Raw genomic sequence first — 16,248 nt, 5'->3', positions numbered from 1 at the left:
TGCTCAGCTGCCAGCGGGGCTTGGAAACACCTGGCTAGCCCCAAACACTCCCACAGCCATGTGGGGCCAGAGGGTACACTGCACCTGGTGGGCAGTCGGGGCAACTAGACCCCCCAGCCTGGCATGGGCAGACAGGGGCTGGGCAGATGGCCTTGCCCAAGGACAAAACTGGCCCCTTACTTTCTCTGCCCACCTCCCTGGCCCAGGGCTGGCCCATAGAGACCTGGCCTGATACCCTCAATGACTGGGGGCTCCGAGGGCAGGAGGTTTCTTCTGTTCCTCAGACTTGGGCATCCTGGGAGGGACCAAGGGGACACTAATGGCTACATTGGAGGAGCAGATGGCTGCAGAGGTGGTACTTGAGGGCTTTATGTTGATCAAGGGGGCAGCTTCCGGATTTGCTTCCTTCTGGTCCCTGCAGGGTCCACTTGTCAGTTTGTCTGTCCCTGCTGCTCTCTGTCCTGTCTTTGTCTTGCCTTTTCTCTCCCTCTCTCTGCTGCCCCGCCTCCCTTTCATCTGCTCACCAGTCTGCTTAGTTGAGCTGCCTTGCACTTCTGTGGAGGCAGCAGGGAGCATGGGAAAGCACTGGTTATTTAGAATTGACTGGTCCTGGGTTCAAATCCTCTCTCCAGAACTTAAGGCTGTTTCTGTTCAATTTAATATTTTGAATTTGGGCAAGTTCTTAATCTCTCTGAGCCTTCATTCCATCATCTGTAAAGTGAGATGCTGATACTCAGCTCACAAGAGTATCCTGAGGTTCAGTGTGTGATGGGGCATGGAGTGGTCCTGGGGGTGGCAGCTTTCCTGCCTCGGTGGTCTCTGTCTCCCCACCTCCTGACACTCCCCTCTCTCCTTCCCAGATGCCCTCTCTCTGCCCCTCTGGCTAGGAATAGGGAAGGTGCTCAAGAGGGATGCCTGGCAAGGTGGGTTCTGGTTCCCCCTGGTCACAAGCTGTGTATGTGTGAGGGGAAGAATGATGCTGAGAGGGAGGGAGTTCATTTCCTTGAATTCATTTTGTGAGCAAAGCCTAGGGCTAACCCTGGGTCTAGTTTGAAGGAACCAAACTAAGGAGCTGTGGCAGGACTACCAGGGGAATGAGGGGATGGGGTGGAAAGGCAGGGACTGTGTAACCTGGGAGGAGAAGCTTTCTAGGCTGGGACTCCCCTCCCATGTTTCAGGGAGGAGGTACAGAGAGAGCTTGTAACCTTCAGGAATGGAGTCTTGGCAGCTGGATGGAAGCCCAGGGTGGAGGGGACATTCTCACTCTCTGCTTCTGGGGTAGGGGTGGTGGGATGACCATTGGGAGTACAGGAGGGGAAGGCACCTGGGTCTGGGGCTGATGTGCTGTGAGACCTTGGGGTAGTCCCATTCCCTCTCTGGGTCTCAGTTTCCTCATCTGCTAAATGGTGTTAATCATCCTGCCCTATGTGCCTCACGGGATGGGCAGAAGATCCAGTGAGAGAACAGATGGGAATGTTCAGTGATCTATAACAATAATAATAATCATAACTATTATTCTGGACATCATTGTGCTTTCCCTGCACTCTCTGTAACATCCTCTTTGATCCACACAATCTAGCCCTGATTCATATGTGGATAGAATTAAAGAAGTTCATAGCTGAAAGCAACCTCTCCATTTAGTGCAAATCCCTACCCAGCATATATATTCTCCAGACCTCTGCTTGCATGCCCCCAGGGACAGGGAGCTCACTACTCCCCATGCAGAACAGAGCTCTGTCTTCCTAGAATTTTTTCTCACTGAGTCTAGCTCTGCTCTCTGGGCGCATAGATGCCAAGTGTCTTTTTCAGAGACCTGAAGTCTTGACCAGGCCCCTGAGACTTCCTCAGGGAGCATGGGTTCCAGGCCCACCTCTTCCTGTCAAGCCCCTGTAAGCAGACCCCACTTTATCAAAATTTTATGAACAGATACATAAAACAGATGGCTGCACCATCTCCAGAGCTCGTGGCTGGCTCACCCACGTGAGTCATGTCTCCTGGCCACTAGGCTCAAAAAAGGCCATGACTCCCTGTCCACTCTGTGTAGCTAGCTCTTGAAGCTACTCACAGAACTCAGTCAGGGTCTAGTAACTCCCTCTTTCCTAGGGCAAGTGGAGGGCTTTGAACAGAGGATTCTGCCTCCCTAAGTGACCCCTCCCTGGACCTACCTTCCAAACTCCATCCTAGTCTCTGCCAAAAAAGGTTGTGCCAGTGAGATTCCACCCGGGTACCAGCCTGATCCACTCTCCCACATTCCTGGACATGGAAGGTCTCCCCTACAAGGACGTCATGAGGGCTTTGCTCGTGCCTGGCTGGAGTGCACATCACCCCTCTGAGCAGCCAAGGAGTACGTGCAGTTACCCCGCAGGACGCTTTGGTCGTGAACTCCTCAAACTGGCCATTGTCTTTCACAGCGTTCTGGGCAGCACTTCCAGAATATTAGGATAGATGTGAACTTACCAGTCTAAGCTTAAATTGGCTTTTTGAGCCCCCTTTTTAAAACAAAAGGGGGAAAGATGCTAATACTTATAAATGCCAGTCCTTGACGGGCATCATTTCACCAGGCCTTCGCTGCAACTTTGTGTGGGAGGCTTGTGGTCACCCCTTGGATGTGTGTGGGTCATACGTACCCACGTGAACGTGCACACGCACACGTTTCCCAGTTCAGTGGCAGTGTGACCTCTGGCAGGGTCTTTTATCTTTCGGGTCTCAGTTGCTCTTCTTGTGGGATGGGGCTGCCTGGGGCTGGAGGCAGAATACCATGTCCTCTTGAGGTCAGCCCTGGCCAGTGACAGGAGCACCGCAAGCAGCAGGGGCCTGCGGCCTGCCTGCTGGCCCGCTGCGCTGTGCCAAGGGCCCTGGGAAGTGTTTATTGAAGTCCACTTCCACACAGGGCTGCTCCCCGCTGCCCCCTGAGGTGAGGATCTCGCTCTGGCAGGAGGGAGTGGTCCAGGGTCAGCAAATTGGCAGGAAAGCCTGGAGACATGAGCTTTGCTGCCAGGAGATGGATTATGTTCATAGTCGAGGTCTCTTGGATTCATCAGTAGCTTCAATTTGATAAATTTTCATTTTTGTGTATGTGCTTGTTTTTTAAAAAAATTTGAAGCAATATTTTATTTCTGCAACTTTTTTCTTTCAATTACTACAAAAAGAATTTCTATGAAATTAAAAAGGGAAAACACACACACACACACACACACATCTGTATTTCAACCACCCCAAGTCAACAACTGCTCCCTCCCTGCCCCCTTGCCTTTTTCCTGTAAAGACAATACTAGAACCTTGCAGAATATATGGGAAGTAGAAGTGGCCCTTGACCTCTGTGCCTTGGTTTCCTCATCCAAAAAATAAGGGTAAAAATTCCTCTCTGTTACATTTGTTGTACAGATTATGAGAGTCAATGTGTTGGTTAAGTAAGATGAGTTAATAAATAGAAAGGAAAGATCACCCATAATGTCACCATCATGGCACAAAGAGGCAGCTGTAGAAGTCTGTCCTTAAAGTCAGAAATTGAGATTTTGAGCCCCAACTCTGCCCTCACTTCCCCGTTTTTCCAGGAGTATGTGTGTGGCTTCTTGAAGCCTCAGCTCCTCCATCTATAGAATGGTACGAAATCTGGACGCCACGATGTGGGTTGGTGGGTAACAAATGTGAGTGAGCTTGGTGAGTGCAGAGCCCTGTACTCTGCTGCAGCCCAGCCCCCACCCTCATCCATTTTCTGTTTTCTTGCTCAATCCTGTTAGGTAAACATTGCTCTGTGCCGCTACCAGAATTCATGTTTATCGTTTTTAACAACTGTGTAATATTCCACCACGTGGAGGTGTCGTGATGCACTTTGTCATCTCTATTGTGGGATGTTTAGGCAGCTTCCAGAATTTTGCTGTTGTTAATAACCCTGCAGTGAACAGCTCTGTGCCTGGAGCACTTCCTCTCTGATGGATGATTTCCCCAGCCAACCTCCAGGATATTCATTGAAGCTGCTTTGTGGCGGGGCTGAGGGATGGGCCAGCGGCCGTTGCTGGGAGAGTTAGGTCCCTACAAAGGCGGTCTGATATCCTGCCCCAGGAGTGCAGCATGGGTAGTGGGGCAGCAAGACAGTGCCACAGTGCTGAGCATGGTGGGAGAACATGAGGCCCCCATGGGAAGGGCAGTGGGTGCTGTGGAGAGTTGGGGCTAGGAGTCAGAGGAACTAAGTTCCAGGTTTTGCCTTTGCCATTTTCTGTGTGAAGTCGGGCAAATCCCTTCTCCTCTCTGGACCTTAGTTTTCTCTAGATACTGTGGCCAGGTCAAGGGTTGGTCCAGAGCTATACTTTCCAATGTGGTAGCCACTCACCACAAGTGGCTATTTAGATTTAAGTATGAATGAATAAAAGAAAAGAAAAAATCAGATTCTTCGGGTCCCTATTCACATTTCAGTATCCGTGTGTGGCTAGTGGCTACGTTATCAGATAGCACAGGTGTAGAACACATCCATCATTGCGGAAAACTCTATTTGACTGCTCTGGTCTAGAGACATTTCTAGTGATCCAATCAGCCCAGTGTTCTGTGATTCGGGATCTCTGTCATCATGCCTTTTTATGGAGCCAAGAGGAAAGCCAGCAGCCCCTAGATCAGAGAACTCATTAAGGGTCTAGATGGGCTTAGTGACTTTCCAAAGACCTGGACCTCTGGCAGTGTCCTGAGTCGGAAATATTCCCACCTTGTTTCTCTCCCCAAAGGTCCCAGCTTGGCCTCAGAGAGAAGCTGGGGAAGAGTGTAGGCTCCTCGAGGAGTGGCCCCCAGCCAGGGATGGTGCCCAAGGGAGACTGGTGTGAAGGTAGGGTAGATGATTTCCTGGTTCCTTAGATAGGAAGGCACTTGGAGAGCCTACCCTGAGCTCTGCCCATGGCTGGAACTCCACCGTTCATTCCCTTGGATTAGGCATTGTCCTCTCTAGGATTCTTTTAGAAGTCCAGACTGAACATCAAATAAGACAGCTGCCTCACTCAACTTTGTCCTATTCAGGCTGCTTAGGCCATGTTCTGGGCACTCACTGGGAGAGGAGCTGTGAGAAATAAGTCCACAGTACTGAGGGGAAAACTCCCCTGCCTTCTCCCCACCACCAGGCACATACACTCTGGCAACAGCATGTGGATTCCAGCCGTGCCTTCCCCCTCCCAGCCCCCACTTCTTTTCAGAGGGGAGGCCTTCTAAAGATGCTCTTCTACAGCCTGGAGGTACTTCAGGGAGAGGGGGCAGTAAATGGGGGAAATAAGATATAAGACGTGAGGAAGCGAAGACAAACTTGGCTGATTTTGATCTCCCCTTTGTCAAGGTGTGGCCACCATCTGCCCTATGCACTGTGCCCAAATGCCCCTCTGTCCCTGTAAGAACCGTGCTGCTCATTCATGCTTCTCCTATTTTCTAGGGTTCTCACAGCCATGTCCTGGCTGCCTTGAGTCTTCCTTCTGCCAGCATTCCAGGGCTCTGTCCCTGTCAGCCCCTGGACCTGCTCCCAAGCTTATTCCTCAACCCCAGGCTGCGCTGAGAGGACTCATCAAGCTTCAGAACTCAGCGGGGCACAGTAGCAGTCACGGTAGGTGCCATCCCCATCCTGACTACTTCCCAAGCCTTCTTGGTCTCTGGAACAGGAAGGATACCTTTTTGAACACTGTGTCTGTTAGGATCCCTTTGATTGCAAGTAGTAAAAATGCTATTTCAATGAAATGAAATTATCTCATGTAACTGAAGTGTCTGGGCATGGGTTGGGCTTCAGGCAGGACTTGATCCAGTGGTTTCAACAATGTGACCAGGACCTGTTTTTTGTCTTTATTCCTATGCTTCTCCTTTTTGGTGATGACTCCACTCCTACTGGCATTTCACATGATATGGTCAGAAGATAACTGTCAGCTGTTTCTGGGGCAACATGCTTCCAGGTTGAAATCTGGGGACTGGGGTAGAGACAAAAATCTGTTTTCTTGATAGAACAAATAAAAGTCCTGGAGTTGATCTCTTGAGCCCTATTGGTAGGGTTAAGGTCATCCTGATCCTTTTACTGGGTCCACATGGCTTGGAAACACAGATGGGTTAGGGGTCAGAGTCTGTCCTTCTCCAAGTGTGTGACCAGGGATGAGGGGGTGGGTGTTTCCCAAAGGAAGCTCAGGGTCCTGCTGGCAGGAAGGAGATGCCTCAAGCTGGGGGAGGCAAATAACAAATGATTATTATAGATGAAGTCTGCCCCATCTTTTTTTCCAAGGCCCAGTTTATGTCCCTCTTTCTTTAAGAAATCTCTGCTGACTGCTCCAGCTAATGGTTATTTCCTTTAGTTCATCCTCCAGCTCCACCCTTTTACAGATGGAAATTCTGAGGCTCATTGTGCATTTCCTCATGAATACTCGATTGGTTACTGCTTCAGTGCCAAAGTGTGTTGCTCTCTTCACCTTGGCTACTAGGAAGCTCATAGCTGGTTTGTGGCCCATTTCTGATAAATGTTCAGGATGTTGTGGCATGCAGTTGCTCGGTAACATTGCTTTTGGCTTCATCTTCTTCTCTCTCATTTTTTTCCCTTGTTCTGATTTCTCTTATTTTTCAGTCTGTGCTGTTCTTAGCAGCCTCAAACTATTTTAGAAGGAAGTGGGGTATAAATAACCAAGAGCGGCCGTAAATGAAGCGTTCAGTGCTTACTGTAGCCAAATGCTAGGCCTTTTCCTTTCTAGGGGCAGCTGGGGTGCGGGTCTCCCCAGGCCCAAGGCCAAGCCTGTCTTCAGGGAGAAACAAAGCCTGACCATGGTAGCCCCAGTACAATGCCCCTGCCGCCTCGCCCTCTGTAGGCTGAGAATGGCATTGTTCTGTTTCCCACCCTCCTCCCTCCCCACTCCCCACTCTTATCAGAAGCTAATGAAAGAGGCTGGGAAACCCAATCCTCTGGTAATTAAATTTACTTAACGGGTATTCAAGTGGAGTAATGAGAAGTTTAATGCAGTGATTAGATTTTTCTTTAATTAATTAAAATGAGAACCATGTGTCTTTCCAGCAAACCATCTTGACCTGTAGCAAGCAGAGATAGTAGGGTTTTGGCTGGCTGGGTGGGGGTGCTGAGGGGCGGGGGCAGCCTCCTGCCCAGCTCTGATGCCCACTCAGGCCGATCTCTGATTCAGCTCCCATTTCTGAGCCCCGTGAGTGCCAGACCTGGGCTAGACTGGAGTCACTGAGGGCCGAGGGACCCAATAGTCCCCACACTTAGCTGAAAACTAACCTAGGATGGAGGTTTCAGAGGAGGGTCAGCAAGGGTGGATTAAAGCAAGGAGCACAAAGGAGGGATTTCAGGCATTGTGACAGGAGGGGGTGTTTGGTTGGCTTGTCTCATTGCCTTGTGTCAACTGACACCTTTGTCTGCATGTTCAGCCAGACCTGGTTTTAACTATGGTGGCACTGGGTCATTAGGGCTTATGGAGTGGGGACAGTGAGGTGGATAATCAAAAAATCTGAGCTAACTCACAAAGCACTCCTTGGCTTGGGAATGCATCCATGCCAGAAGGCTGACTGTCCTTGCTGTGTTTCTGAAGGCCAGTTAGGGATGCGAGGAAGCTCTTCTTGCCTTGAGCCACTCCTGCTGGGGTCAGGTGGTGGCTGGGACACAGTGAGAGTGGGAATCCCAGCATAGCTGCCTGGAATGGAGCATAGAACAGGCCTTGCCTGGGCAGAGGGTGGGCATGGTGGGGACTCAGAAGACAGGCCCTGGCACCCCAGGGGCAGGATATGTTGTTTTCAAAGCAATGAGTAAGGCTGGGAGGAGTCCTGAGCCCTTCATGGTAGGGAATAGAAAACTTCCTTCATGGTAGGAGACAGAAAATACTGACCCCAGTTCCATGCTGAGCCTGATCCTGGACAGACTGAACTTTGATCCCATCCCCACACTGAGCTGTGACCTTGAACAGATTGAACACACTGAGCCCTTACCAATCCTCACGCTGAGCCTTGAATTGTCATGGATACATCAATAGAGAAACAGGTGTTGGGGTAGGAGGGGTGAATGGTTCTGCCCGTCCATCCCCACTGCCAGCTCTGCTGCCTGTGGGCAGGACTCCTGTGCCAGGCCCCACACTCTGCAATGGCCAGGATGAATCAGATGTAATTCTGCCCACAGGGCTGGTGGAGGAGGTGACAAGCAAACAGGCAATGACAGCCAGTGATCAGAGTTGAGGTGGGCCTCACTTAGAGTGTTCCTCTGGCAGCAGGTGGGATGGGGGAGGTGCTGGAGATGGGCCAGTGGGGAGGCTAAGACAGGGTCTTGGAAGATAGCACCCAGGAGGGTCTTGAGGGTGCCTAGAGTGAGAGATTCTCCCCCTCCCCAGAGCTGGCTGTGAATCCCCGAGGCCACCCACAGCTCCTGGTGAACCAAAGGACTCACCTATGGGGAAGGCTGATGGTGTGCTGGGCACTGGGCTGATGATGTTACCTTACAAGGAAAGCGTTTTTATCCATTTCATGGAAGAGGAAATGGAGATGCACAGGGACTTGTGTAATGGCACTAGCCTGAAGTAGCCTGGTGGGACATGATCCCAGGTCTTGCCTGCCTCCAGGCCTGCACACCACTGTTCCCACTGGTCCTGGGAGTGAACTTGCTGTGGGAGGCAGAGGCTCCTCTCCTTCCATTTCGCCACCCCCAACTGAGTGGAGAACACCACCTGGGCACTGGTAAGGTGAGAAGAGTGTGTGAGGAGGGCCCTGGCTGGGTAGGGAACTTGCCTTAGGAGGTAGGGTCTTCCTTCATCTCCATTCCTCCCCTCTTAATCCCACCCCTCTGAACTTCCACACACCCCACCTCTCCCCCACCCAACCCCATTTCCCTCTTTCTAAGGCTCAGCCCTTTCTGAATTTCTTCAGGCCTAGAGAAACCACCCAGTCAACCACCTACCACCCACATGGGGAAACTGAGGCCCTGAGAGGGGCAGGGACCTGCTCAAGATCATGGGGCTCTGCCTCTCATGTCTCTTTAAGGTGGAAAATCTGAAATCACATACCTGGAGTTTACGCTTTTAAACACACGATAGTATTTGAATATTTTCCTTGGGCTGGGAGGCGTTCTGAGGCACGTGCACACACACGTTCACATCACAAAGGCAGCTGCCCCCAGGGAGCCACACCTGTCTCCTGGGGTACTGTGCCTCCCAGATGTGTCCATCGCCTGCCTTCCTGGGTGCCAGGTGCTGCAAACCACTGTCTCCTTTAATTCTCTTGTCTCAGAAGTTTCATGATTTTCTACAGCTGAGGGAACCGAGGTGGGGGACTAGGCCACAGTCAGCTGGCTAACTGCAGAGGGGTAGTTGCCTAACAAGGTCCAATCCTAGGCAGACCACCCTCTCCAGGTTGCCCCCTCCTTGCCTGCAGGCAGCTGCCCCCTCCAAGGGCCCCCAGCCTCCCCCACCCTCACATCCACTGCTGCTTCCCTACTTACAAAACCAGTGACTCTTCTCCAGCGCTCCCCACACTTGCCCACCTCCAGACCCTTGCTCAAGCTGTTCCAGCCCCCTGGAGTTCCCTTCCCCAACTCCACCTGCCCAGATTCCCTTCATCTTTTTTAGGCTGGGCCCAGATGCCACATCCTTCATGGAGACCCTCCTATCTATTTCACCCGGATCAGAAGCCAGGCCCCCTTCCTCTGAACAGCATCCTACAGCTCTTTGCTTGTCCCCCTCTTAGGCTTCTGACCTCTCTGTGCCTGACTTTGCGGTGTATGGAGGGCAGGGTAGTTTCCTGCCCCTAGCTTCCCTGGCCGTTACCCTCAGGGCCTGGCACACTGTAGGTGTGCAGGAAGTAGCTTGGGTCCTTGCTTTGGGAGGGGCTGCACCTCCACAAACCATCCATTTCCTCAGCAGTCCTGAGTCAGCTGGCCCCTCCCTGTGCTGGTCCCAGCCCCCACCCTCACACCCCTCCAGCCCTGAGGGGGCTGCTTACTGTAGCCATGACTGGGTGGGCGTGGGGGCTGGCCTCTGGCCCCAGCAGAGCTCCCTGTGTATGCTTGAACTGCCCAGCTTCTGGAAGCAGGAACAAGCAAACCCCACCCTTGGGACTCACAGGCAATTCTTGGATCCTGGCAGGTACACGTACCAAGGGATTCCAGCCCTGAGTGCTGAGCGCTGGTGGAGGGCTGCACGGCTGCTCTGCCTGGCACCACTCATTGGCTCTGCTGATTGTTGACTGTGTGACTTTAAGCAAATCAAGTGCCTCAGTTTCCTCATCTATTAAATGAGGTGATGACAAACCTTCCTAGGGTTGCTATGAGGATTGAAGAAACCAATACAACATAAAACACATAGCATAGCCTCGACACAGACACATGAATGCTCCCTGGATGTTGGCTGTCACCATTGCTGGGAGGGAGCATGAAGGCGGAGTGTGGGGGAGTGTTCAGGAAGAGTTTCCAGAAGGTGGAGACACCTGAGCAACAACTTGAAAGATGAAGCACAGAAGGCAGGAAATGACATTCCAGGAAGAGGAAACTGCATGGACAAAGGCCCAGAGGCAGTTTGGGGAACATGCCAGGGAGCTGGGTGTGTCTATCTAGACTTAAGGAAAGAATGAGACAAGGAGAGACCCCAGCCTGGTGGCACACATGAGCTGTGTCCTGAGGGACCCTCGGTGCCACACTGAGTTTGGACTTTGTCCTACAGCCTGTGAGGGGCCATGGATGAGGTATTTTTTTAATACCACAAAAGCAACATTTGTTTATGCAAAAAAAATTGAAACAATTCAGAAATGTGTCATTTTCACTAGGAAATTCCCTCTTTGCCCTTAGATCTCATTCTGCCAAGGTCTCACTATTGTTGGTCTTTTTCTGCACATTTATAAACATATTTATTGTATATTATATAAAAAAAGAAATGGAATCATATTACGCACATTACTCTACAACTTCCATTTTTCATTTACCAGCGTGCTGTGGGCATCTGTCAGTGTCACTGTGTGCAGAGCTACTGTGTTCTTTTAAATCACTGCCTAATATTCCATTGTTTGTATGTAGCATAGTTTATGTAACTAGTCCTGGGTTGATGGATATTTAGGTTGCCTTCAGTTTTTCACTCTTGCAAATAATGCTTCAGTGAACATCCTTGTATATATATCTTGGCTGACACGTGTAAGCCTTTCTGTAGGATAGATTTCTAGATGTGAAATTGCCAGGGCGAAGGGTATGCTTATTAAATTTTGATAGATACTGTCACATTGTTCTTCCAAAAGTTTGGGCCAGTTTATGCTCCTAGCCTTGGCATCTGCGGGTGGCCATTTCCCCAGCCATCCTCCACACCGAACATTATCAAGCCTTTTAACTTTTACCAATCCAAGAAAACGCCTCCCTGTGGTTTCAACACTCAACTTTCCTTCTCCCCAGCAAGGCTGAACATCTTTTCATGTGGTTATTGGCCATTTGTATTTCCTCCTCTGTGAATTGACTGTTCATATCCTTTGCCCATTTTTCTTTTCTTTTTGCTTTTTGCTTATTGGTAAAAAGGAGCTTTTAGTGTTTTAGGAATTTTAAAACTTTTTTCTATTATGTGTACTGGAAATATTTTCCCTAGTCTGTCCTTTGTCTTTTTAACTTTGTTTATGGTATCTTTAGCCATATAGAAGCTTTAGATCTTTATTCAGTCAAATCTGTCAGACTTCTCCTTAGGGCTTCTGAGTTTCACAACTTGCTTGGCGAGGCTTCCTGGAAGGGTTTTAAGCAGAGCCAGGGTGAAGTCGGATTTGTGACTGGGAAAGGTCATTCCTGTTGCCACTATGTGAAGGGTGGGTGGAGAGAGGACTGCAAGCCAACCTGGGTGGGGATGGGGGAGAACTGGGGAGAAGATGAGTTTGAGAAATACTCAGGAATTGGCTGGCCATGGTGAGAGGATATGAGGGTGAGAGAGGGAAAGAGAAAGGACTCTGGAGTGATGTCTGGGTGTTTGACTGAGGACTGTGTGGCTAATGCCACCACCAGCCCGAGGTGGGGATGGGACGAGGGGGGGAAATGCATGCACGTACACATGAGTGCTCACCTTGGCAGGGACACGTGTACATTTGAGCACATACGTGTACACATATATCCATGCACATGCTTGGAAGTTCTGGAGACTGGCACATCTGTGCTGTGGCTCCGTGATGGGGGTTGGGGATATCTGCTTTTTGTGGAGTTTCTGTTCTCTAGGTACCACACACCCTCACACACACACACACACTCACTCACACATGCTCTGTAATCTCAACTACCATATTACTCTGTAATCTCTACTATGAAGTACGTTTTACAGATAAGGACCAGACTTAGTGTAAGTAACTTGCTTAAGGTCAGAGAGCTAGTGAGTGACAGAAGGGATTTTTGGGACAACTTAGATCTGACCACCCACAGACAGAATTCCTGCCAATGGCATTGAGGAGCCTTTCATTCATTTCTAACCCGACCAACCCAGTTTCATCCGAGACTCTTAGGATGAGTGTTGGAGCCTGACTGCCTGGGTTTGAAATGCAGCCCTATTCCTTACAAATTACTTCTCTCTGTGCCTCAGTTTCCCTATCCTGAAAAAGCAGTCAGTGACAGTACCCACCTCCTAGGGTGCTGGTGGGAATTAAATGTGTTAGCACGTGGGAAGGGGCTCAGCCCAGTGATGACTGAGCTCTCAGGGACACTGTGTATGGTGACTGTGACGAGATGGCGATGTCTGTGCCCCTTTACCCTCTCTGATCCCCTTCCATCCTCCCTCCACCTGTCACTTCACTCCTATGGCAGCTCTTCCTCAATTCCCCAGAGGAACTTCTTTCAATATTTGCCTTTGAACCTTTGTCCTGTTTTCAGCTCCCCAACCCTTGGCAGACAGTGAATTAAAGCCCAGTCAGTCAGCAAAAACCATTCAGGGGAAAACGATTCATATTGTGCTTAGGGAATCCCCCCTAAGCAGTTCTGGATAGGCATTTTCCACGAGTCAGTGTGTTCTTCCCAACATTGCCCAGGCCTCTGGGTACCAGACCATAACATCCAAATCTAAAACTCCTTCCTCCCTGAGTGGGGCTGCTCAAGTGTGCTTTCGAGCCAGGGGTCTGAGCTGACCCCAGCCCAGCCAACTCTCCACTCTAGCCCAAGTTCAAGATCACAGGAGCCTTTGGATGCACATAGACTAGTATTGACACCACATCCAGTGCTCATTCACAAGAAGAGTCTTTTTAATGGCCTTGAAGAAGCTGTATTGTACCCATTTGGGGGCAGAAGGTTGGTGGCAGGGAGGCAGTGAATTTTACTACAGCCAAATTTTACTTCTTGGAAAAGGCAAGAAGTCACAGGGGACTTTATATAGACTAAGGGCTTTCCTCTCAAGTTGCCTACCAGTGCCCTGGTCTTATCTTGAGGGGCTGCCTCTTCTCCCTATTCCCTGTATTGTCCCACAGGAGCACACAACAAGGAAGGTGATAATTTTCAAAGTAAAGTGCCAATAAGTTCAAAATATAAACCTACAGTTAAGCTTGCAGCTCATTGTCATTTGCAGCTCCAAGGCCCTGTTGGAGTTTTCCTTCCTCCTCCCCCCAAATTGTCCCTCCAGGGCAGACGAGTTGCGGGTCCTAGGGCCTTTCTGAGAGCTGGTCCCAGACCTGAGTCAGGGATAAAGCTCTAAAGACATACCAGCCTTTGTTCTCAAGTCAAGTTCAAGTCCTTGAGTGTAGGCCAAGGCCCCAGCTGTCACGGAGTTGCTGCCAGTTGCCTCGGCTCACAGTCCCTTCTCCAGGTAGAGGTTGTCTCCAGGTGGATCCTGGAACTGCCCCCTTTCTCTTGCGAATAGAGAACCCTTCAACTTGGGGATTCAGATCTTTCCCTCCCCCACTGAAATGCTAGTTATTTAGGGGCTTCCAAATGGAGCTTAGTTCTGTCACTCAGAAAAATCATCCAAACATGTTCTCAAACCAGATGCCCCCACGTGGCCGGTGGGGGTGTAGGTAGGGTAGCACTGTGCTGCACCAGCAAGCTCTCTCTGAACTCTCAGTGATTTAACGTGACAAGGATCCCTTCTTCTTTCTTCTTTTACCCTATGAATTCACATTACATGTCCACTGTGGGGAAGGTGGTGAACTCTGCTCCATATAGTCACACAGGGACCCAGGCTGACAGAAGCTCCGCCATCTGATAGCTGCCCCATCTGGAAGTAGTGGCCTCCTTCAGGGACTGTGGCAAGGAAGAGAATGTGGTAGATTCACACACTGGCTCCTTAATGCACTGACCCTGCAGTGACACACATCACTTTTGTTTACAACGCACTGACCAGAACTTCTTGTGTGGCCTCAACTACCTGCAAAGGAGCTGAGGAAATGTGGGGACATTTTGTGGGGGAAGGGCATGGGAGAAAAGTGCCCAAACGTCCAGTGACCTGTAAAGTTCTTTGTACAAGGGGTTTTATGGGGGTTACATGCTGTATGCAGCTCTCAAAACTCATAGAATTGTGTACTGAAAGGGTAAATTTTTTTCCAATTTTATTGAGAAATAATTGACATACATCGTTGTATACATTTAAGATATTCAGCATGATGGTTTGATTTATATTGTGAAATGATTACCACCTAACATCCATTATCTCATATAGATATGAAAAAAAAAGAAGAAAAAAGAAAAAAAATTTCTGCTTGTAATAATAACTCTTAGGATTTACTCTCTTAGTAACCTTCCTGTGTAACAGACAGCAGTGTTAACTATAGTCATCATGTTGTACACTGCGTCCCTAATACTTATTTTATAACTGGAAGTTTGTACCTTTTGACCACTTTCCTCCAATACCTCTCCCCCAACCCTCTGCCTCTGGTAACTGCAAGTCTGATCCATTTTTTTATGAGTTTGGCTTTTTGTTTTTATTTTTTAGATTCCACATACAGTATTTGTCTTTGTCTGACTTATTTAACTTGGCATAAGTTCTTCAAGTTCTATCCATGTTGTCGCAAATGGTAGGATGTTCTTATTTTTATGGCTGAATAGTATTTTATTGGATATATACGTATACCGCCTCTTCTTCATCCATTCATTCATCAGTGGATGCTTAGATTGCTTCCATGTCTTGGCTGTTGTAAATACTGCTGCAGTGAACATAGGGATGCATATATCTTTTTGAGTTAGTGTTTTTGTTTCCTTTGGATATATACCCAGAAGTGGAATTGTTGAATCATATGCTAGCTTTATTTTTAATTTTTTGAGGACCCTCAATACTGTTTTCCATAGTGTAGCAATTTACATTCCCACCAACAGTCCACAAGAATTCCTTTTCTCTACATCCTCACCAGCATTTGTTATCTAAAAAAAAGGATAAATTTTACTGCAGGTAAATTACACCTCAATTAACCTGACTGAAAATAAAGTTCACTGCAGGATTGCTGAGACAGGGAAAACCAAATGACAGATCAGTCAATCAGGGTGGAGTGACACGGATAAGGAGAGGCTCCTGCACACAGTGCTCAGGGAAGGCTTTCTGAGGAGATGCCTTGCACTGAATCTGGATGAGGAGGAGCCATGCCTGTGTGGATCTGGAGGGGTTGTTCCAGGCAGGGAGAGCAGCAGGGCGGCCCATGTGCCTGGAGCTGAGTGAGGGAGAAAAGGGTGGGAGATAGGTCAGGGGCCTCAACCCTTCTCTGGGCATGATGGGGGGTCACTAGGGGCATAGATAGAGGGTGATTGAAACACTGGTGTGGGTGAGATGGCCCAAAGAGAAAGGAGGGGAGGACAGGGAATAGCGGCCTATGACCGTGTGCAGGAGGAGTAATGGAGGAGTGTGATGAAAACGAGGAGAGGATGGGTCAGGACCTCTTACAGGAGCAAGTGGTCAGCCAGCCAGGGAGCCGGCAGGCTGGGGCTGGAGGACTGGCATGGACAGGAGGGGTCCTGGCTGAGGGTCCTTGGTGGGGCAGAAGCCAGACATCCTGGGTTGAAAGTGCTGGGAGTGAGGCCGTTACAAGTGAATCTTCCATGAGGCAAGGGACAGACTTGGTGGGTAGGAAGGGAACCTCAGAGAGAATGGGATAGAGCTGCCTTTGTGTGTGTGTGCAAAACTTGCTGAGGTGGGTCTGACCTATGGAAGACTGTATGAGACGGTAAGAAGGGGGGGGGTTGGACAGGGGCTTGATGCCAGGCCCGGGAGGCCACTTGAGGGGGCTAGGGGACAGTAGGGAGGCTGGTGCCACAGGGCCAAACACTAAGGTGGGAGGCAGCACTGAGCTGGCAGGCTAGGGGGATGGGATCTATTTTGGGGAGCCCATACTAATATGGGC

At 49.7% G+C, this 16,248-nt stretch overlaps 1 protein-coding gene across 4 annotated transcripts in view; it reads left to right on the top strand.

Annotated features, from left to right (window-relative positions):
• The window catches only part of LINGO1 (leucine rich repeat and Ig domain containing 1), a 184,548-nt gene that overhangs the window by 103,630 nt on the left and 64,670 nt on the right, over positions 1-16,248 (top strand). For 3 of the 4 annotated variants that reach the window (XM_074353962.1, XM_074353963.1, XM_074353964.1), the window contains one exon: positions 5,405-5,572. The gene's annotated coding sequence lies outside the window, so the exon portion shown is untranslated. Of the gene's footprint in view, positions 1-5,404; positions 5,573-16,248 lie in introns of those variants that run through there. The other variant, XM_010955221.3, reaches the window with a different exon arrangement.

The sequence above is a fragment of the Camelus bactrianus genome, chromosome 27, assembly GCF_048773025.1.
Source record: "Camelus bactrianus isolate YW-2024 breed Bactrian camel chromosome 27, ASM4877302v1, whole genome shotgun sequence".
In the NCBI taxonomy this organism is placed as follows: domain Eukaryota; kingdom Metazoa; phylum Chordata; class Mammalia; order Artiodactyla; family Camelidae; genus Camelus; species Camelus bactrianus.
This window is presented reverse-complemented; position numbering and strand designations above follow the sequence as displayed.